This window comes from Pseudophryne corroboree, chromosome 6, assembly GCF_028390025.1.
Source record: "Pseudophryne corroboree isolate aPseCor3 chromosome 6, aPseCor3.hap2, whole genome shotgun sequence".
NCBI classification, from domain to species: Eukaryota; Metazoa; Chordata; class Amphibia; order Anura; family Myobatrachidae; genus Pseudophryne; species Pseudophryne corroboree.
Window position 1 is genome coordinate 771,459,140 of NC_086449.1, and position 22,973 is coordinate 771,482,112.

At 45.9% G+C, this 22,973-nt stretch overlaps 1 protein-coding gene across 4 annotated transcripts in view; it reads right to left on the minus strand.

Annotated features, from left to right (window-relative positions):
- NDST1 (N-deacetylase and N-sulfotransferase 1) overlaps positions 1–22,973 on the minus strand; it is a 150,352-nt gene that overhangs the window by 114,006 nt on the left and 13,373 nt on the right. For 2 of the 4 annotated variants that reach the window (XM_063928655.1, XM_063928652.1), the window contains exon 1: positions 22,494–22,667. The exons of 1 other annotated variant lie outside the window; for it this stretch is intronic. The gene's annotated coding sequence lies outside the window, so the exon portion shown is untranslated. Of the gene's footprint in view, positions 1–14,570; positions 14,595–22,493; positions 22,668–22,973 lie in introns of those variants that run through there. One more of the 4 variants, XM_063928654.1, reaches the window with a different exon arrangement.

The following is a 22,973-nucleotide window of genomic DNA, read 5'->3' on the forward strand; positions in this document are numbered from 1 at the left end:
GCCCATTTTCTGACTTTGTGGGCAGTAGTACCTCAGGTGGTTCCAGACAGTCCACTATCAGCACACCATTGCGGCCAGCAATGTCACTTAAGCCTGTCTACGGCAGTCAGTATCTCCATCTATATATGACCTTTGCTGAAGCCATGTGTCTGAGAACGCAGTCCGCTTGCAGTGACACACCACAAACCTGCCATAAAAACGCCCAGATGTCAGACTTTTTGCGCTCCCTTAATGCAGTATATGCAGTTAGCATCCACCTCCAGCTCAAGCCCTGTGTGTGACTTCCCACCGGTCCCCAGTTTCCCTCCTCACACCATGAAAGTAGCACCAAGGTCTCATACAGGCCCCTCCTCACTAACCCAATCCCACCACGGTCGCCAATCTAATGATCTGATTGGTCACAGGTTACTCTATCCCCACCCACTTCAGCTTTGCAGATATAGCATCCCTGACAGGCTTCGTATGCACACATAACACAAGCAAGCCCCCCTAACTCAATACATGTGAGACTAAGATAGATCTCAGCCCACACAGAATATTCTTTTATCAGTAGCCTGAAAAAGAAAAAAATAAATAAACGTCGACAACTCCCTCTGTGCTAATCTATGGTATCCATGCTGTATTTGCTGCCCCTCCTGCTGCTGACTGATGATTAAACCGTTTGGACTGGGAATGCCAAGACAGCGCATTCCCTGCAGCCAGAGTGATATTCCCCTATTATTAATTCCAGCATCACCAACTTCCTGAGCTTATACACATGGGGTGCTGAGGTAATGACAAGCCGGCTCTGGCTGACTTCATCCGCTCTGTGTTCCGTTCACTGGAAACTTCCTCATAAACATTCATTCCAGTTCACATTGCCATTACAAGGAGAGATTACGGGCGGGGGGGGAATACAAGAGTAATAATACAAAAGGGATCAGTATAAAATACCTACAATCAAAATCCCAACAACAATTGTCCAGCGGTCAAAAACCCGACAAGGTCAAAATCCCGACATTTAAAATGTCGACAGGTCAAAAAGTCGACACACGGTTTTCATAGTTTGTGTGTGTATGTCGACGTAGGTTGATATGGACACTGTATAAGTGTACCGCGTCACCTCACATGGCTCGCGGGCACTATTATATTCCCCCTCCAGTTTCACTGGGATGACAAATAAGTATGAACAAGTTGGTTTCGATAAAAAAATAAAAAACATGAAAACTCATGTCGAGTTTTTGACCTGTCGTCATTTTAAATGTCGGTATTTTGACCTTGTCGGTATTTTAAATGTCATTATTTTGACCATGTCTGGATCTTGACCGTCGGTCAATGGTTGTCGGGATTTTGATTGTAGGTAAATTGACCGCATCCCAAACAAAAATCCCCACCATAATACAAGGGCACAAACAAAATAGTCACACAGGTTCCGTCACATTGGGCCTAATCCAGAGCAGATCGCAGATGTACAAAAAAAAGCACATCTACGATCAAAATCTCTGACATGCAGGGGGGACACCCAGCACAGGGCTAGTCCACCCCACATGCCAGGCCCTCCCCCGCAGACGTGCAAAAGCATCGCACAGCGGCAAAGCTTTCGCACCTGCCGAGCAGCTGTGAAGGCAGGCGGCTACCCGCCATGTTTTTGGGTGCAGCGGCTGCATGTGACGTCACGCAACCACCGCGGCTCGCCCCTCAAACGGTCTGGACACGCCGGCTGCTGCGTACGCGCACACAGCACAGGGCTTCAGCCTGCAACCACTGTTGTAGAAGCGTCCAGGTCTGAATTAGGCCCAGTGCCCACTGCGGAACACCCTGCTGCTTTCTGCAGGCGCTACTGTGAGACGGTGGGGGTAGGGGGTGTATGCCCTGTATGTGCAAGAGTACCCAGACACCCCCTAGAGGCAGAAACTAATTTTAAAGGTGCCATTATACGGTAAGACTAAAAGGTGCCCATACACGCTGCAATTTTGGATCCAATTGGCCTATAGTTGCAGTGCACGGGCCCAAAAGGAATACAGATTTCCCATTAATACGGGAGTCATATTAATACTTTGACTCCTATTAGGAGAAAAGTGTATTATTATTATTATTATTATTATTATTATTATTATTATGGAATTGGTTTCGCTCAGATGCAGACTGGGCTACTAATGGTGCTTAGTGGATCTGGAGGAACCTCCCAGGTCTGATTACATCGATGTTCGGATCAGCAGTATCCAGTCCTAACCTTTATGCTGCTCATAGACTGCAGGACTGTGCAGACTATTGGAAGGAACGGACGAGGGACGCAGAGATGGGCCGATAATCGCCGTTCTCCGTACACTGCGTGAAGTATGTGCATGAGCTGCACTTCACAGTATACAATCGTCTGAACGACGGTCGGGACAATTTGACATGTTTGCTAATCAACCATCCCGTCCACTTTTAAGCCATTTCCGTGCGGTGACAGATGATCACTCATGTCCACACACTGGGGGTCATTCCGAGTTGAACGCTAGCTGCATTTGTTCGCAGCGATCAGGATAAAAATCGGCAGTTCTGCGCATGCGTATGCGGCGTACGGGCACAACGAATGATGTAGATTTGCACAGGGTCTAGCGATGCATTTCAGTCGCACTGGTTGCCGCAGAGTGATTGACATGAAGTGGGCGTTTCTGGGTGGCAACTGACCATTTTAAGGGAGTGTTTGGGAAAACGCAGGCGTGCCCGAAAAAACGCAGGCGGGTCTGGGCGAACGCTGGATGGGTGTGTGACGTCAAATCCGAAACTGAATAGGCTGAAGTGATCGCAAGCGCTGAGTAGGTTTTGAGCTACTCTGAAACTACACAAACATTTTTTGCAGGCGCTCTGCGATACATTCGTTCGCACTTCTGCTAAGCTAAAATTCACTCCCAGTGGGCGGCGGCATAGCGTTTGCAAGGCTGCTAAAATAAGAATTTACTTACCGATAATTCTATTTCTCGTAGTCCGTAGTGGATGCTGGGGACTCCGTCAGGACCATGGGGATTAGCGGCTCCGCAGGAGACAGGGCACAAAAGTAAAAGCTTTAGGATCAGGTGGTGTGCACTGGCTCCTCCCCCTATGACCCTCCTCCAAGCCTCAGTTAGGATACTGTGCCCGGACGAGCGTACAAAATAAGGAAGGATTTTGAATCCCGGGTAAGACTCATACCAGCCACACCAATCACACTGTACAACCTGTGATCTGAACCCAGTTAACAGCATGATAACAGCGGAGCCTCTGAAAAGATGGCTCACAACAATAATAACCCGATTTTTGTAACAATAACTATGTACAAGTATTTGCAGACAATCCGCACTTGGGATGGGCGCCCAGCATCCACTACGGACTACGAGAAATAGAATTATCGGTAAGTAAATTCTTATTTTCTCTGACGTCCTAAGTGGATGCTGGGGACTCCGTCAGGACCATGGGGATTATACCAAAGCTCCCAAACGGGCGGGAGAGTGCGGATGACTCTGCAGCACCGAATGAGAGAACTCCAGGTCCTCCTCAGTCAGGGTGTGCCCCTGACCAAGTATCAGCTCGGCAAAGTTGTAAAGCCGAGACCCCTCGGGCAGCCGCCCAAGATGAGCCCACCTTCCTTGTGGAATGGGCATTTACATATTTTGGCTGTGGCAGGCCTGCCACAGAATGTGCAAGCTGAATTGTACTACACATCCAACTAGCAATCGTCTGCTTAGAAGCAAGAGCACCCAGTTTGTTGGGTGCATACAGGATAACAGCAAGTCAGTTTTCCTGACTCCAGCCGTCCTGGAAACTATATTTTCAGGGCCCTGACAACATCTAGCAACTTGGAGTCCTCCAAGTCCCTAGTAGCCGCAGGTACCACAATAAGCTGGTTCAGGTGAAACACTGACACCACCTTAGGGAGAAACTGGGGATGAGTCCGCAGCTCTGTCCTGTCCGAATGGACAATCAGATATGGGCTTTTTTGAGACAAACGCCGCCAATTCTGACACTCGCCTGGCCGAGGCCAGGGCCAACAGCATGGTCACTTTCCCTGTGAGATATTTCAAATCCACAGATTTGAGCGGTTTAAACCAATGTGATTTTAGGAATCCCAGAACTACGTTGAGATCCCACAGTGCCACTGGAGGCACAAAAAGGGGGTTGTATATGCAGTACTCCCTTGACAAACTTCTGGACTTCAGGAACTGAAGCCAATTCTTTCTGGAAGAAAATCGACAGGGCCGAAATTTGAACCTTAATGGACCCCAATTTGAGGCCCATAGACACTCCTGTTGCAGGAAATGCAGGAAACGACCGAGTTGAAATTTCTTCATGGGGCCTTCCTGGCCTCACACCACGCAACATATTTTCGCCACATGTGGTGATAATGTTGTGCGGTCACCTCCTTCCTGGCTTTGACCAGGGTAGGAATGACCTCTTCCGGAATGCCTTTTTCCCTTAGGATCCGGCGTTCAACCGCCATGCCGTCAAACGCAGCCGCGGTAAGTCTTGGAACAGACATGGTACTTGCTGAAGCAAGTCCCTTCTTAGCGGCAGAGGCCATGAGTCCTCTGTGAGCATCTCTTGAAGTTCCGGGTACCAAGTCCTTCTTGGCCAATCCGGAGCCACGAGTATAGTTCTTACTCCTCTACGTCTTATAATTCTCAATACCTTGGGTATGAGAAGCAGAGGAGGGAAGACATACACCGACTGGTACACCCACGGTGTTACCAGAACGTCCACAGCTATTGCCTGAGGGTCTTTTGACCTGGCGCAATACTTGTCCAGTTTTTTGTTCAGGCGGGACGCCATCATGTCCACCTTTGGTCTTTTCCAACGGTTCACAATCATGTGGAAGACTTCCCGATGAAGTCCCCACTCTCCCGGGTGGAGGTTGTGCCTGCTGAGGAAGTCTGCTTCCCAGTTGTCCACTCCCGGAATGAACACTGCTGACAGTGCTATCACATGATTTTCCGCCCAGCGAAAAATCCTTGCAGTTTCTGCCATTGCCCTCCTGCTTCTTGTGCCGCCCTGTCTGTTTACGTGGGCGACTGCCGTGATGTTGTCCCACTGGATCAATACCGGCTGACCTTGAAGCAGAGGTCTTGCTAAGCTTAGAGCATTGTAAATTGCCCTTAGCTCCAGTATATTTATGTGGAGAAAAATCTCCAGACTTGATCACACTCCCTGGAAATTTTTTCCCTGTGTGACTGCTCCCCAGCCTCTCAGGCTGGCCTCCGTGGTCACCAGCATCCAATCCTGAATGCCGAATCTGCGGCCCTCTAGAAGATGAGCACTCTGTAACCACCACAGGAGAGACACCCTTGTCCTTGGAGATAGGGTTATCCGCTGATGCATCTGAAAATGCGATCCGGACCATTTGTCCAGCAGATCCCACTGAAAAGTTCTTGCGTGGAATCTGCCGAATGGAATCGCTTCGTAATAAGCCACCATTTTTCCCAGGACTCTTGTGCAATGATGCACTGACACTTTTCCTGGTTTTAGGAGGTTCCTGACTAGCTCGGATAACTCCCTGGCTTTCTCCTCCGGGAGAAACACCTTTTTCTGGACTGTGTCCAGAACCATCCCTAGGAACAGCAGACGTGTCGTCGGAAACGGCTGCGATTTTGGATATTTAGAATCCACCCGTGCTGTCGTAGAACTACTTGAGATAGTGCTACTCCGACTTCCAACTGTTCTCTGGACCTTGCCCTTATCAGGAGATCGTCCAAGTAAGGGATAATTAAGACGCCTTTTCTTTGAAGAAGAATCATCATTTCGGCCATTACTTTGGTAAAGACCCGGTGTGCCGTGGACAATCCAAACGGCAGCGTCTGAAACTGATAGTGACAGTTCCGTACCACGAACCTGAGGTACCCTTGGTGAGAAGGGCAATTTGGGACATGGAGGTAAGCATCCTTGATGTCCAGGGACACCATATAGTCCCCTTCTTCCTGGTTCGCTATCACTGCTCTGAGTGACTCCATCTTGATTTGAACCTTTGTATGTAAGTGTTCAAAGATTTCCCATTTAGAATAGGTCTCACCGAGCCGTCTGGCTTCAGTACCACAATATAGTGTGGAATAATACCCCTTTCCTTGTTGTAGGATGGGTACTTTGATTATCACCTGCTGGGAATACAGCTTGTGAATTGTTTCCAATACTGCCTCCCTGTCGGAGGAAGACGTTGGTAAAGCAGACATCAGGAGCCTGCGAGGGGGAGACGTCTCGAATTTCCAGTCTGTACCCCTGGGATACTACTTGTAGGATCCAGGGGTCCACTTGCGAGTGAGCCCACTACGCGCTGAAACTCTTGAGACGACCCCCCACCGCACTTGAGTCCGCTTGTACGGCCCCTGCGTCATGCTGAGGACTTGGCAGAAGCGGTGGAGGGCTTCTGTTCCTGGGAATGGGCTGCCTGCTGCAGTCTTCTTCCCTTTCCTCTATCCCTGGGCAGATATGACTGGCCTTTTGCCCGCTTGCCCTTATGGGGACGAAAGGACTGAGGCTGAAAAGACGGTGTCTTTTTCTGCTGAGATGTGACTTGGGGTAAAAAAGGTGGATTTTCCAGCTGTTGCCGAGGCCACCAGGTCCGATGGACCGACCCCAAATAACTCCTCCCCTTTATACGGCAATACTTCCATGTGCCGTTTGGAATCTGCATCACCTGACCACTGTCGTGTCCATAAACATCTTCTGGCAGATATGGACATCGCACTTACTCTTGATGCCAGAGTGCAAATATCCCTCTGTGCATCTCGCATATATAGAAATGCATCCTTTAAATGCTCTATAGTCAATAAAATACTGTCCCTGTCAAGGGTATCAATATTTTCAGTCAGGGAATCCGACCAAGCCACCCCAGCGCTGCACATCCAGGCTGAGGCGATCGCTGGTCGCAGTATAACACCAGTATGTGTGTATATACCTTTTTAGGATATTTTCCAGCCTCTCAGCTGGCTCCTTGAGGGCGGCCCTATCTGAAGACGGTACCGCCACTTGATTTGATAAGCGTGTGAGCGCCTTATCCACCCTAAAGGGTGTTTCCCAACGCGCCCTAACTTCTGGCGGGAAAGGGTATACCGCCAATAATTTTCTATCGGGGGAAACCCACGCATCATCACACACTTCATTTAATTTATCTGATTCAGGAAAAACTACAGGTAGTTTTTTCACACCCCACATAATACCCTTCTTGTGGTACTTGTAGTATCAGAAATATGTAACACCTCCTTCATTGCCCTTAACATGTAACGTGTGGCCCTAAAGGAAAATACGTTTGTTTCTTCACCGTCGACACTGGAGTCAGTGTCCGTGTCTGTGTCGACCGACTGAGGTAAATGAGCGTTTTACAGCCCCTGACGGTGTTTGAGACGCCTGGACAGGTACTAATTTGTTCCTTAAATAAGCCATCCATTCCGGTGTCGACTCCCTAGAGAGTGACATCACCATTTCAGGCAATTGCTCCGCCTCCTCACCAACATCGTCCTCATACATGTCGACACACACGTACCGACACACAGCACACACACAGGGAATGCTCTGATAGAGGACAGGACCCCACTAGCCCTTTGGGGAGACAGAGGGAGAGTTTGCCAGCACACACCAAAAACGCTATAATTATACAGGGACAACCTTTATATAAGTGTTTTTCCCTTATAGCATTTTAATATATATATACATATCGCCAAATAAGTGCCCCCCCTCTCTGTTTTAACCCTGTTTCTGTAGTGCAGTGCAGGGGAGAGCCTGGGAGCCTTCCCACCAGCATTTCTGTGAGGGAAAATGGCGCTGTGTGCTGAGGAGAATAGGCCCCGCCCCCTTTTCGGCGGGCTTCTTCTCCCGTTTTTCTGAGACCTGGCAGGGGTTAAATACATCCATATAGCCCCCAGGGGCTATATGTGATGTATTTTTAGCCAGAATAAGGTACTATCATTGCTGCCCAGGGCGCCCCCCCCAGCGCCCTGCACCCTCAGTGACCGCTGCTATGAAGTGTGCTGACAACAATGGCGCACAGCTGCAGTGCTGTGCGCTACCTTATGAAGACTGAAGAGTCTTCTGCCGCCGTTTCTGGACCTCTTCACTTTTCGGCATCTGCAAGGGGGTCGGCGGCGCGGCTCCGGGACGAACCCCAGGGTGAGACCTGTGTTCAGACTCCCTCTGGAGCTAATGGTGTCCAGTAGCCTAAGAAGCCAATCCATCCTGCACGCAGGTGAGTTCACTTCTCTCCCCTAAGTCCCTCGTAGCAGTGAGCCTGTTGCCAGCAGGACTCACTGAAAATAAAAAACCTAACAAACTTTTACTCTAAGCAGCTCTTTAGGAGAGCCACCTAGATTGCACCCTTCTCGGCCGGGCACAAAAATCTAACTGAGGCTTGGAGGAGGGTCATAGGGGGAGGAGCCAGTGCACACCACCTGATCCTAAAGCTTTTACTTTTGTGCCCTGTCTCCTGCGGAGCCGCTAATCCCCATGGTCCTGACGGAGTCCCCAGCATCCACTTAGGACGTCAGAGAAAAACTGCTAGCGAGCGATCAACTCAGAATGACCCCCACTAAGCGATAATCACTCAGAGCGGTCGTTTAATAATCGACTGACCTGAAGGATTATCAGTCAGTATATGGCCAGTTTCAGCAAGTTTAGACTGCACAGTGGTTAGCATCGCTTCCTCACAGCGTTGGGGCCTGGTTATCGATATTTTGCCTTCATGTAGGTTTCATCAAAACAGACCAAAAATAATAATAATAAAATGTACAATTCAGGACTTAAAAGACCATAGCGTCTGCGATCTATCGACGCCATCCTGCGATAAACAAGATGACTATGAGACAGAGCCGAAACATTCCGCATCAAACTCGGGACTACACAGGGAAGGTTTCAGGGTAACAAATTATAATCCCAATAGGACTGTAAACGTTCTATTCCACAATCATACGACTTGCTCCCCCAAGGGGCCATAAAAACCTATATAACGTTCATTTGCTTTATGTGTTTGTGGTTATTCTTCCATAGCTTTCAAGTCTTTGCAATAACGTTATACATAGAGCGCTGCCACATAATCGCTACTTACTATTGTGACTTTTGCTTTCTCCCAGGATGCTGGTATTATCAAGTAACATGTCCATTATATATTATTACGGTCACCACACAACAGTCATGAATGAGGACAGCCACTCCCAATCATGTAGAACATTCTAGTGGATAGTAAGATAGACGCGCCTCACATGACACCATTCAAGTAAAAAAATAAATAAACCTGGAATCTGAAACGGCGCTCAGTGGATTTAGCAATAATACCCGGCAGATCAGCGCTTATAGCCCAGCCTGTTAGATAGAACACGATGCACCGTCTCACTACGCAGGTTATGATACCTGGATACTCTGACTGGGGAATAGCCTATTTGTGGAGCTGGTGTTTATCGGCCAATCTCTCTGGATACCTGGAAAGATTACCACTGTCCCCACGGGAAGGAGTCTGGGAGATAGTTTGCAGATGCTCAAAGCTAGAAGATCATTTTCCCTCCTGCTGTGAGCACCAGACAGGGGATGAACCTTCCTCAGCTATTAACTCACAAAAACCTTCACAATTAGTGTAACAGACAAAACGGAGGGTATTGCATTATATTGGTCTTGTAACTGCCTTTATTAATGTTTATGCTGCACTGGGAGAAGAAAGATTATTATTATTATTATTATTATCATCCTTTTCTTATATGGCGCCACAAGGTATCCGCAGCGCCCAATTACAGAGTACGTAAATGAATAATTAAAAACAGGAAAATAGTGACTTACAGTTAAACACAATGTAGGACAAGTACAGGGTAAATAAACATACAGTAGCTACGTCAGCAGACGACGCTGGATTTGGTGCCGACGAAGATGGTTTAAGTAAGAACAGGATAAGCACATGAGGGGAGAGGGCCCTGCTCGTGAGAGTGACACCTTGGTTGGCAGAGTTGAATGCACATAATCCGTAATCGCTCCGTATTGCGTGCATAGAGCTAAATGCAAGATTTGTACACGTGACCTAACCAACCCTATCCGAATGCTTGGTTGCTAGTACCTATCACCATTAATGTGCACTTGCACTACCTCTATTCATGGTGCAAATGATCTGTAAAATAGTGAATTTTGCCTACAACGTCCAGGGTGTGCGACCTCCACACAACATACATTACCTGCCCCACCAACTCACCCCCAGGACATACACTATCAGACTCACCCACACCTCCATCCCACAGAATGGATATACACTACCAGCCCAACCAAACCTCGCTCCCCTAGAATACATTACCATCAAACCCACACTCCAGCCATAAACCACCAACAGTACGGATGGTGTAATGGTTAGTATTACTGCCTCACAGCACTGTGGTCATTGGTTCGATTCCCACCATGTGTGGAGTTTGTATATTCTCCCCGTACTTGCGTGGGTTTCCCCCGGGCACTCTGGTTTCCTCCCACAATCCAAAAATGTACTGGTAGATTAACTGGCTCCAAACAAAATGAACCCTAGTGAATATGTGTGTGTCTGTACATGTGATAGGGAATATAGATTGTAAGCTCCACTGGGGCCGGGACTGATGTGAATGGCCAAATATTCTCTGTAAAGCGCTGCGGAATGTGTGCGCATATAAATAACGGATAATAAATAAATAATAATAAATAACCCCCCACCCTGGAAAAACACTACCTGCTGTTGCACTTTGAGACATTCGCTCTGTGGACTAAACAATATCAGAGTGTAAGTGGACAGTTCTTAGGAAATCAGTGACACGCAGTGATTTCCCTTACAATAGAATGAAATCAGATTACCATGGCAAACAACTGTGTGGTTTCATAGTAGTTTGGTTGTTTACTATGGTACTTTAAAACATTTTCATGAGGGATTGCCAAATTGGCGGGTAATTGCTGGACTGCACGGTAATAAATATCACTTTGCGCAAACAAAATGACTGATTCAATTGTGTGTAGGCGACAGGCACACTTACAGGTTACAAGGACCAGTAGATATTACAGGACTTTACCCGGGCTTCACCCACTCTGTGGAATGCCCTCCCACGCACAACAAGACTCTCCTCTAGTCTCCAAACCTTTAAACGTTCCCTGAAAACTCATCTCTTCAGACAAGCCTACCAAATTCCTGACCCACACACATAACCTTCAATGCTTCCCTATCCAGTTACATCCCCTCTGCACAGTCCCCATAACCTCACATTTTGTCTTCCAACATTGCTGGGTGATCATATCATATACAACCCACTAAGAACCTAGCAATCTGGTGGACCATTATGTAACAGGTTGTATCTATCCTTGTGTATCAATGCCTATTTCCCTATAGATTGTAAGCTTGCGAGCAGGGCCTTCCTACCTCTGTCTGTCTGTCTTTGCCCAGTTTTGTTCTATAACTGTTGTTCTAATTGTAAAGCGCAACGGAATATGCTGCGCTATATAAGAAACTGCTAATGAATAAATAAATAAATAAATAAATAAATAGATATCACTAGAGGTTATTACTTACTTACATAGCACCAAGATATTGCACTGTCTCTCAGAGAGGGGATTCGGTACTTTACATCAGTCTCTTCCACCAACGAACCACACAGTTCTCTATCAATTCACCAAAAATCAAGCCTAGTGTTTACATCTAGCAATGCTAACCATCACGCAACCACGCTGCCCAAATAAAGGTCTGTGCAGCTTTGCAGGAGATGTATCAAACTTTCTAAAGAGGGCAAGTAGAAAAGTTAAAAAGGTAAGTGTATATGGACTTACTGATCGTCACATAGGGCAGCGGTCAGCCTAGTATGTACCCAGAATTAGCGATTGCTGTACTCTGTGCTCAGCTGTTATCATGCACAAATGTCTAAGCCTACGTTCCCCTCAGATGACCAAAGCCTACTGCAACTGGAGTTATATTTACTAAAAATCGATTTGGGTCGATTTTTGGACAATGTTTGGTCGATTTTGTATTCCGGGGTCTGAATCACACATTTACTAACAGAAGATTTTTGACATCCTTTAAAAAAAAAAAAAAAAAAAAAGTATGTCAAAAATAATATATTAGTAAATGTGGGATTTAGGGATATATTTACTAAAGATTGATCTTGGTTGATTTTTGATCGATTCTGTAACTCAGGGTCTAAAATCCACATTTACTAACAAATGATTTTTGCCATTTTTTTTTTTTTTAAAGGATGTCAAAAATCATCTGTTAGTAAAATGTGCGATTTAGACCCCGAAACACAAAATCGATCAACAATCGACCAATGAAAAAATCGTCTTTTAATAAATATACCCCCCAGCGTCTGCACAGCAGTGAAACTACTGCAGAATACCTTCCGATGTCACATAGCTGGGCACATATAAAAACTTAGGGGGACATTTACTAAGCAGTGATAAAAGTGGAGAAGTGAGCCAGTGGAGAAGTTGCCCATGGCAACCAATCAGCACTGAAGTAACAGCTATAATTTGCATACTATAAAATTATACAGAGCTGCTGATTGGTTAATGGGGCAAATTCTCCACTGGCTCACTTCTCCGCTCTTATCACTGCTTCGTAAATGTCCCCCTTAGGGTGGTATTGTATTAGTTGCGGTGGGTTACAGCAGCTAAAGAATTCCACCAGGGTGATCCAATTAGCCACGTAAGCAGGAACTTATCTGGGATTGGGCTTTGCATGCTTCAGTCAAGCGAAGCAGAATCCTCGATAACCAGTCCGAGGAGACCGGTTATCCATAGCCAGATTAAGGGGGGGATGCTAGGCATACTGTACCCCGGGCCCCTCTCTGTCAGGGGGCCCCACAGCCAGAGCACACTGACATCGCTCCCTGTTATGCAGCAGCAGAACCAGACAGCCAGAATGTAAGCAACAGCAGTATCAGATTTCATGAACTATCAACGGAGCTTCCCAACCAGAGGGGAGATAGGAGGGTGGAGATAGCTGCAAGTGGGATCACTGTGGTGTCTGTGTGGCAGATTTATTAAGCCTGGAGAAGTGATAAAGCAGTGATAAGTGCAATGTGATAACGTACCAGCCAATCAGCTCCAATATGTAAATTGAGAGTTAGGAGCTGATCGGCTGGTGCGTTATCACCTTGCACTTATCACTTCTCCAGGCTTAATACATCTACCCCTGAGTCCTGTGTAACTTGTTATCTAATGAGGGTCTAGACACACATACAGAGTCCTCCTGAGTCCTATCCCAGTGTGTAATTAGTACAGAGGCTGCTGCTATTCTTGCATGTGACAAGATAAATTCTAGATTTTATTTTTCTATGTGTATTTTCAGGTTGTTTAAGTTGCCATTGTTCCACTACAAGAACATTTTATAAAATAGTTGTCTTTCAATCAGGTGGCACTATAAACAGTACCCAGGCATTATTAAAGTATCAGTTTAAAGCGAATATACACCATTGGGCTAAATTTAATATACACAATCCATACATACCAACATGACCCATTCTAGTAGGGACAAAATGCTCTTTACCTGGATTTCCTTCTTAAGTTATGATTGCAATCACCTGTGTTGAAACATCCTCATCAATTAAATAGTTCAACACAGGTGACTACAATCACATATTAAAGGGGGATATCCAATTAGCCCCGTTTTTTTACCGGGGCTAATTGTCCCGCCGGGGGCTATCTAATTAGCCCCGATAAGCCGACGCGTGCCGCGGCTCATCAGGGATTTTGTCTCACCTGCCTCTGGCAGGTGAAGCAAAATCCCCGAAAATGGGTCTGTTTCACCCGAAAACACACAGGTTTCACTGAACCTGTGTGTGTTCGGGAGAAAGGGTTTTTTTTTTGTTTTGTTTTTTACAGGCGATCTATCTGGATAGCCTGTCAAATAAATAAATAAATAAATAAATCGGTGAAACATCGGAAAAAAATCTGATAAACGACCGATAACGGACATTTTTCGGACCCGATGTTTTAATGGGGATAATTGGATATCCCCCTAAGAGGGAAGTCCTTGAAAGACCATTTTGTCCCTCCTCAAATGGGTCATGTTGGGAGGTATGCACAATTTTATATACAGACCCCCCCCCCCCCCCACACACACACTTCCACTGGGGCCCCCCTTTCCAAAGTTCCCCGGGGAACCCCCAAGTCTTAATCCGGCCCTGCAGTTATCGGGCAGTAACACGTGTCCGCGATCTTATCTCGGATCCCATGTTATCGGCTGATAACGGGTGATTTACCACACGGTAAAAATGTGCTGTAATTGGAAAGCCCGTTCGGTAAAACATAGCATTTAATAGGATACCGCACTCAGTTTTGTGTCAGTGACAATAATTTATTACTGTGCAGAGAACAGGGGATAAGTTACCTAAACAGCCAAGGGGACAGCCAAGGTGCCCAAAGTCGGCTTGATTTAGCACAATTATTAAGGTGTATATTTTATGATTTTATAGATCTAAAGCCTTCTAGCGTTTGATGTATTGTGTCTCTATTAGATGATTTTTCCTAGCGCCTATCCCTCCATTTCGATAAAACAGTGTTTATCATGATTTAATAGCAGTCTCTCGGGATGACAAGCGTTGAGAGCTGTAATTTAATACCATTTTCAAACTACAGTAATCTTCGGCAACAGCACAGCAATTAATTCTCACCTCTGTTTGTAGACGGGGGTCTATGAGACACGGAATCTAGATTAACATTTTCAAAGTTATTAGATGCAGCGCCAATAGCAGGGAACGCCAGCGGCCCGTAACGAAGGGTCAGCAACCCACAACCGGTCATTTCCCGATTTCTAACATCTACAGAACAGCCAGGAAAAGTTTTTAATAGTTACCGTCATTTTATATAAATATTTTCATTTGATTATCTTCCTGCGGCACCAAAAACATAACAAATAAATAGATATAAATAACAAATAATGGTTATTTTCAAAATAAAAATAAACAAAAAGTATCTATGTGGGTAGTTATACATTGTACATACCATATGTAACAATAGAAGATACCAAAGTTATAGGTCCTTTCTTTATTATTTAAAAAAAAACTACACACTTGCCGATAACGATGATCGATCGTTCAAAAATTAACGATAAATCGTTCATATCGGTCAGTGTGTATGCATCAGCGATGAACGATGCGCGGCCCCGCAATCGTTCATCTATCCTTGTTTATACATGCAAGTCAATTTGAACGATATAGATGTATGTACTCTCATATTGTCCAAATTGACCATCGATATCGTCCAATGTGTAGGCAAAAATCACTGGCGGCAAAATCAACCATCGATCATATTGTTGGTCGATAAAATCGGTAACATCGCCCAGTGTGTAGGGCCCTTAACATTTTAATCAAGCTCAAACCCCAGTTTACTTTTGCTGTACAAGACATGCATGGTAGACAGTGTAATAGAAGGACCATGCTGCAATTAACCACTATTGTGGCTAAACTTTTAACCTCAACTTATATGCAATCTAGAAGGATGGTGATTTCAACTAAGTACTCTATAAACATTTCTCGAGTCCTAAGGCTATTAACTAGCAGCGTATTTGCCAATGCTGGCCGACTAGATAAGGGAGAAGGTTTAGTAAACTCCTTGAAAACGCAGCTAATTCTGCAAATAACCTGTAGCTGCCGTAAACTCTGCCCAATAAATTCCATGATTAAAATGCACCTGCCCCAGGCCGCCAGTTAATGAATGCTGCCCTGAATGGAACAGATTCCACAGCAAAGGTATTGCTCTATTTAAATAACTCACCTTGTGCATCCAACTGGTGACTGAGATATCCGCACAGACAATGCACGGCTACCTCACTCTCCCAAAGGAGACACAGGACTTCTTGTCTATTATGCTATATAATAGCCTCTGCAAATGACACACAAAGCTGGAGGAATTGTTAGTCACGTCACTGCTGGACCAGTAATGCTTTGCAAAAGGAAAAGGATTTAAATGCCATAATTGCCTCCGGGATGCAAAAGCATTACATTTCACAGAGTGCATTGCTAAACACTGCCCCACTCTCCTAAGGTCTGCGCTGAGTGGGGATGTCACTGCACAGTGTACCAGTCTGACTGCAGCGCAGATCATCCTTTCTTTAAACAGAGCAAATATTCGGCGGCACCGAACACTTGAGACTCGGAACGAAGTGTGAGCCAGGCGTCGTAAATGCGATTGAAAAGCTGTTAGTAGGAAATCTAAAATTGCAAACTTACAGCATGACTAGTGTAGCATCAACAAATGGTGAATACATTTCACTGTCCCCCTCAATAAAACATATGGGCACTCCCCAGTTCTGTATTCAATAAGGGGAGAAGCATCTAACTATTTAAAGAATGAAAAAGTTTCCTATGCAACCAATCAGCTTTATCCTATCATTTTCTAGAATGTGCTTGATAAATGCTTCTTCAAACTGGATTGGTTGCTATGGGCTCCACTCTCCACTGGTACACATCTCCACTTTTCACACTACTTGGTACATCTCCCCCATAAGGAGAAGCCATATTGCTATCTTCAATGGTTGCAATAGTAAGCACATTATAAACTAATAGGATATTTTAGAAATAACCATAGGTAAAATTATATATATATATATATATATATATATATATATATATATACACACACACACACATTTTCCAGCAGCAGAGAAACAGAGTATGCCCACTTAGAGACTAGCATCACATAAGACCCCTATAAGACTACAACACCGGATAACTAACCTATTTAAATTGATAGGATCATTATCTGGCACGGTGGAACCGGTGGCTGGGAGATAACTGCTGACAACCTGTTTGTGTTGTCATCCCCCAACCAAAGTAATAGGCCGTAGTGAAGCTGGAAACCATCGGACTGACTGTATCTCGCCCTGTTTCGTCACTCACATGTGCGGACAGTTTAAATGATAACTCTGTGCAGACTTCTCTTTATAAGTCACTGGGATGCACCACGGTGGGGCCACCTTAACAGAAAGGGTTTTTTTCAGAATTGCATTTTTATTGAGTATATGCAAAAGTTAATTATGGGGGTACAGGAAAAAAGAATGGGGGACAAAAAGGGGGTGGGGAGCAAAAATACAAGGGCGGGGGGCAAGGGAGACGGGTCATCCACAGGCATCAAACAAACAAACCAGAAATTACAACTGTATAGATCAAGCATCCGCATCAGACATTTAAACTGAAAGGGGGGGGCCACCGTGGAGTAGAATGAGGGGGAAGGGGGCACCCTTACTCTGTGATACATACGTGACATGAGAGTCACTTCATAGTGATAGAAAAGGGAGGACTGTAGAGTAAGGAACCTTGTTAGTCTCCACCTCAAAAGTAGGGGTCAATTCTATTCAGCAACAGTTGAATAGCGCCGGGAGTTAGCTCTCGGCACTATTCAATACAGCGCCAAGTGACACCAATTGTCGAGAGGAATCCGACAAAAGTGCTGCCACGCGGCCGGCGCGAGGCTGATTCTGTCGGGAATCAGCATCGGGGCGAGGAGTTAAGTCGGAGAATGCCTGTTCTCCTGACAATTCAACCTGTTAAGTTGGCGAGAACGGGCCTTCGCCGACTTAACATGAGCTGAATTGAATAGCGACGGGAGCCAACTCCCGGCGCTATTCAACTGTCGCTGAATAGAACTGGCCCCTTAAATTGAGTTTTGGAAATAACTGGAGGGAAGGAGATCTCCAGTGCTGGGCTATAGTGACCCTTCCGTTGCAGATATTGTAATGTGACCTAGGACATAATGGGCAGATTTAGGAACAGCGGTGGGATACCAATGTAAAGAGGGGTCCAGGAATTAGGTGACACCTAAAACATCCTGTATATGGGCAAACAGGCCAAAAAGGGTGTAAAACAGGGCAGTCTCAAAGAACATGGAAAATGGTCCCGTCAGAATGGCAGAGACAGCAGCAGAATTTGGAAGCCACAGGCCATATCTTAAGCAATTTACTTACAGGGAGTCAGATACAATCTACTGAAGAGTTTAACATGCATTTGGGTATGATTGGTGCACTTAGATAAGGAGAGAGAAGATGAATAGCTTCCCACTGTTTAAGGGTGAAGTTATGTTGAAGGTCAGTCTCCCAGTTAAGCTGGGCAGAAGACTCATCCACAGGAGGAGGATCTAGTCAATCTGCCTAAAACAGTACCCGGAACCTGATTAGTAAGTATAATGGTCAGTAAGGGAGTGGGGTTACTTTTTTTTTATTTATATGTATTTTTTAAGTTTCTTCTAACACTTAAAAACCAAAGGGGGATATTTATGAGAGAGAGAGAGAGAGAGAGAGAGAGAGAGAGAGAGAGAGCGAGAGAGAGAGCGAGAGAGAGAGCGAGAGAGAGAGCGAGAGAGAGAGCGAGAGAGAGAGCGAGAGAGAGAGCGAGAGAGAGAGCGAGAGAGAGAGAGAGAGAGAGAGAGAGAGAGAGAGAGAGAGAGAGAGAGAGAGAGACAAAGTACCAACCAATCAGCTCCTCAATGTCAAAGGTTGGTTGGTACTTAATCTCTCTCAGAGATTTGATAAATCTCCCACTAACACCTTGTTGACGCTCATTACAGGACTCAGCATTGTCATTTTAATGTGAATTATGCTACCACAAGCACACATTTAGGTTTCTATATTAACACTAGTTACCAGCCCATCACCATGACGGAACAACATAACAGCAATGTCAGTGCCAGCGGCTGAACGAAGCAACACTTGAATTGCTCTGCCAGGCGCCATCTAGTGGCCGCTAGCATGCAAAATACCTGAATTCCCCCCATAAAGGTGAGGAGCAGCGTTAGCCATTTATTATATAGGATGTTTCCAGCTGGACTTCATTAAAAGTAAAAACACATTACACTAGCAATCTAGAAAGTCTATCCAAATACAAAACAAATGAATACAAACAATTTGATATAAAATTTCCTCCTGGATAAAGCACACTAAACAACTATGGGGTCTATTCATGAAGCAGTGAAAAGTGTGGAGAAGTGAGCCAGTGGAGAAGTTGCCCATGGCAACCAATCAGCATTGAAGTAACATTTATAATTTGTATAATATACAAATTGTATGGAGCGGCTGATTGGTTGCCATGGGCAACTTCTCCACAGGCTCACTTCTCCGCTCTTAATCACTGCTTCATGAATAGATCACTACGCCTCTAAATGACCAATCCGACAAGTAGATAGGCTATGTACGAGGCTAATCAATCATAATGTCAAAATAAGGCTTCTATTATTTGTTTCTAAAGCAGAAAATGTGAAAGTTTCTTGGCCTGGCGCCTCTTGTTTTTAGACCCCAAAGACCGTACACATGAAAGCGCCCAAAATCCTGAACAGGGACAATCCAGGTGACTATAGACCTGGAAGCTTTTCTGATTTGGCCACAGACATGTGCATAAAAAATCAGACCGGTGACCTGTCACAGCGTTTCACAGATGACCATGCACACGGGGCCCGACTATGGTTGTCTTCCAATGGGATTTCCGAGACGTCAGTAAACCCTTATGGAGACACAATGTAGTCTATGCACGGTACAAATTAGATTTGTTCAGTTGTCTCCTAAACATCACATAATTTTAACATGTCAAAGTTCAAAGCCCAGACCAAAACCATTTTTGCTCACACGAAAAAGAGATTAAAACATTTAGCACATAAGTGCGCTACCTTTATAGTGTATGGTAGGTATCGCACACTTCAGACCTGATTCAATTCTCGGTGATGAGCAGCTGAACATCACCGTCAAATAAATCACTGCTTTTCCTGCATGCTTTTATAAAGTGTGAAGGAAAATCAGTGAAGATGAATGGTCATACATGGCCAGTGTCGGACTGGAGTATGAAGGGCCCACCGGGGGTATGCAGTGGTAGGGGCCCATGATTAGGGGTGTGGCCAGCCTCCAAAGGGGGTGTGGCCAGCCACCACAGAGGTTTGGTTAACCATTATAGAGTACCTGGTCTGGACTCCTTGATAATTTATATAGTACTTAATGCTAGTGCATGCATGATAATGTGCCAGATTAATGACAGCAATGTACTGTAGAGAATACATCATAATCCTGTGCAGTATAAGGTAACATATGTATAATATATAATTCAATTGCACAGTCTAGAACCTGATCCCTAGAGGAGGAGGGCCCCCCAGGCCGTGGGGCCTACCGGTGGTTTCCCCTGTACCCCTGTGGGCCAGTCCGAGCCTGTACATGGCAATCCGCAACTGTTTCCAAGGCACTAAGGCAGGGATGGGGAACCTTCGGCCCTCCAGCTGTTGTTGAACTACGCATCCCAGCATACCCTGCAACAGTTTTAGCATGGCCAAATAGCAAAACAGTAGCAAGGTATGCTGGTATGTGTAGTTCAACAACAGCTGGAGCTTCCCCATCCCTGCACTAAGGGCTTGTCATCTGGAAACAACTCCCCCCCCTCCACACATACACAGGGCATATGTACTAATCCTTGGAGGGTGGTTAAGTGTAGAGAGATAAAATTGCCAACCAATCAGCTCCTGCCACTTTTCAATCAGTGGGGCAGATGTGTTAACCTGGAGAAGGCATAAGGAAGTGATAAACCAATGATATGTGCAAGGTGATAAAGGCACCAGCCAATCAGATCCTAACTGTTAATTTTCATATTGGAGCTGATTGGCTGGTGTCTGTATCACCTTGCACTTATCACTGGTTTATCACTTCCTTATGCCTTCTCCAGGTTAATACATCTGCCCCATAGCTTGTAATATGGCAGTTAGCAGCAGATTGGCTGGTACTTTATCTCTCCCCAAGGCTTAGTACATCCCCCCCATAAAGTATAGACACCCAAATTACTGAACATATAGTTTTACTCGCAGATACCCATTAACACACTTTCACAAACAATGATTATGAGGAGAACGATCAAAGCTTGGGGAGATATTAAGTGGAGAGAGATAAAGTAACAGCCAATCAGCACCAAACTGCCATGTCACAGACACTGCTTTCAAAATGACAATTAGGAACTGATTGGTTGGTACTTTAACACCATCCACTTTCTCTCTCTCTCCAAGGCTTAATATATAGACCTCTTACTCTCTCCACGCTTTGATAAATCTGCCCCAATAATACATCACATATACACTTAACTTGCAAACAATGACATATGGTCTTTTGGAAGCCATCACTACTGGAATTCAGAAGCTGCACACATGGACACCGTCCTATACAAAGACACGAGTGTCATAATATATCTTAAGCCGTTAACGACTTGTTGAAGGTTCTCCCATCACAGACTGCAGGGAATGTAAAGCACACTGCACACCTACACCCCACCATATATGACCAATGGGACGGAATGCACATTTAATTCATTAACCATGAAGTTTACAGCCACCGAATGTTCCAACACAATGGAGCAGAGAATATAAACATTTCATCTGCGTCGACGGTGTTGTAATAAAATGCGACTCTAACGTCCACGCTTACCTTTCATTCTATAGGTGAAGGCAGGACAATGATGAATGACAGTGATGCTCTGGATCAGACATTGGGGTCGATTCTATTCGGCAACTTAAGAATAGCGCCGGGAATTAGCTCCCGACACTATTCAATTCAGCTGCTAGTGACCCGCAATTGTCGGGAATTCTTCTCTCATCCCCGGGGGATGAGAGAAGAAACCCGACAAAAGTGCTGCCTCGCGGCCGACGCAAGGCTGATTCTGTCGGGAATCAGCCTCGCGCCGGGGAGTTAAGTCGGAGAATGCCCGTTCTCCCGACAAAACTACCTGTTAAGTCGGCGAGAACGGGACATCGCCGACTTAACTGGAGCTGAATTGAATAGCGTCGGGAGCTAATTCCCGGCGCTATTCTTAAGTTGCCGAATAGAATCGACCCCAATGAGAACACATTTCCTCGACTAGCTATAGGGGCGACTTAGTGCTAGAAATCTGGGCAACTTATAGTAACGACGATGATTGTACATTGCTATAGCACAAAAGATCAACAATGACAGCATGGCCCGGGCATGGAATCCTGCAATAACTATGCCAACATGTGCCATAACGCCAACAGCTGTGCCAAAGACTCTTGCCCTAAGTTTCCAAGTTGCCAGCACTGCCCCATAAATCATCCTCCCAATCCCAGGGCCCAGTCTCCTCTGACTCCCAGGCAGGCAGTGCTCCAGGAGCATCCCCCATCACAGCTCATCTCTCCAGCCTGCAGCTACAACTTTATCCCCAGGATGTGGCCTAATACCCCCCCCTCCTCCTGCTGCTTCACCTGCCCAGTCATATCACGACACAGACACACAACTGCTGCTAGCACACGTGGACCTCCCTTTCCCATCCAACACTGCTGCGACATGTGCCAGACATACATGATTATATATGGCACAGGCGTCTGTGCTGCGACATCAGCACCTCAGCAGGGATCTGTCGCGATATGCAGCACTGCTACAGGGTGCAATGCTGGATGCAGGCACTGCACACTGTATACACAGGCATGCATTTATGGTCAGTGATTTATATAGCACCAGCATATTCCGTTGCACTTTACAGTTGGATTGCAATGCCTGCTTATGTCCTCACTGTGCATTAGGCAAGAGACAGTCCTACATGTATGCCCACCCTGTAGCCCCCACTTACCTGCTGTGGCCATGGCTGCTGGGGTGCACTGACCGTCTGGGCCCGTACCCCGGCCTGTCTGTGCTCCCTCTCCCTCCCCTGCCCGGTCCCTGTGCAGGCAGGGAGAAGCCTGCTTCTCAGGCTGCAACAAGGAGAGAGAGAGGGAGGGAGGGAGGGAGAGAGGGAAAGGGGGAGGAGGAGAGACTGTGGGGAGGGGGAGGTTAGCAAACCCTTCACAAAGGCTGATTCACATTAACTCATGGAGTGCTGCAGGGGTAGGGGGGCACACACCTTGCTGGCAGGCAAGAGGTTAAAGCAGGGTACTATGAAGCATGTCTGTGGCTTTATGTGTCCTGTCAGCGCTCTCTCTGTACCTGTCACCAAGTGTGCGTCTCTGGTATCTCTGTGGTATTTGCCTGGCCTCAGTGCCTGCCCTTATCTTTATATACCCTTCCACAGCTCTGCATAAAATATACAATGTTTAGCTTTGTGTCTGTGGTT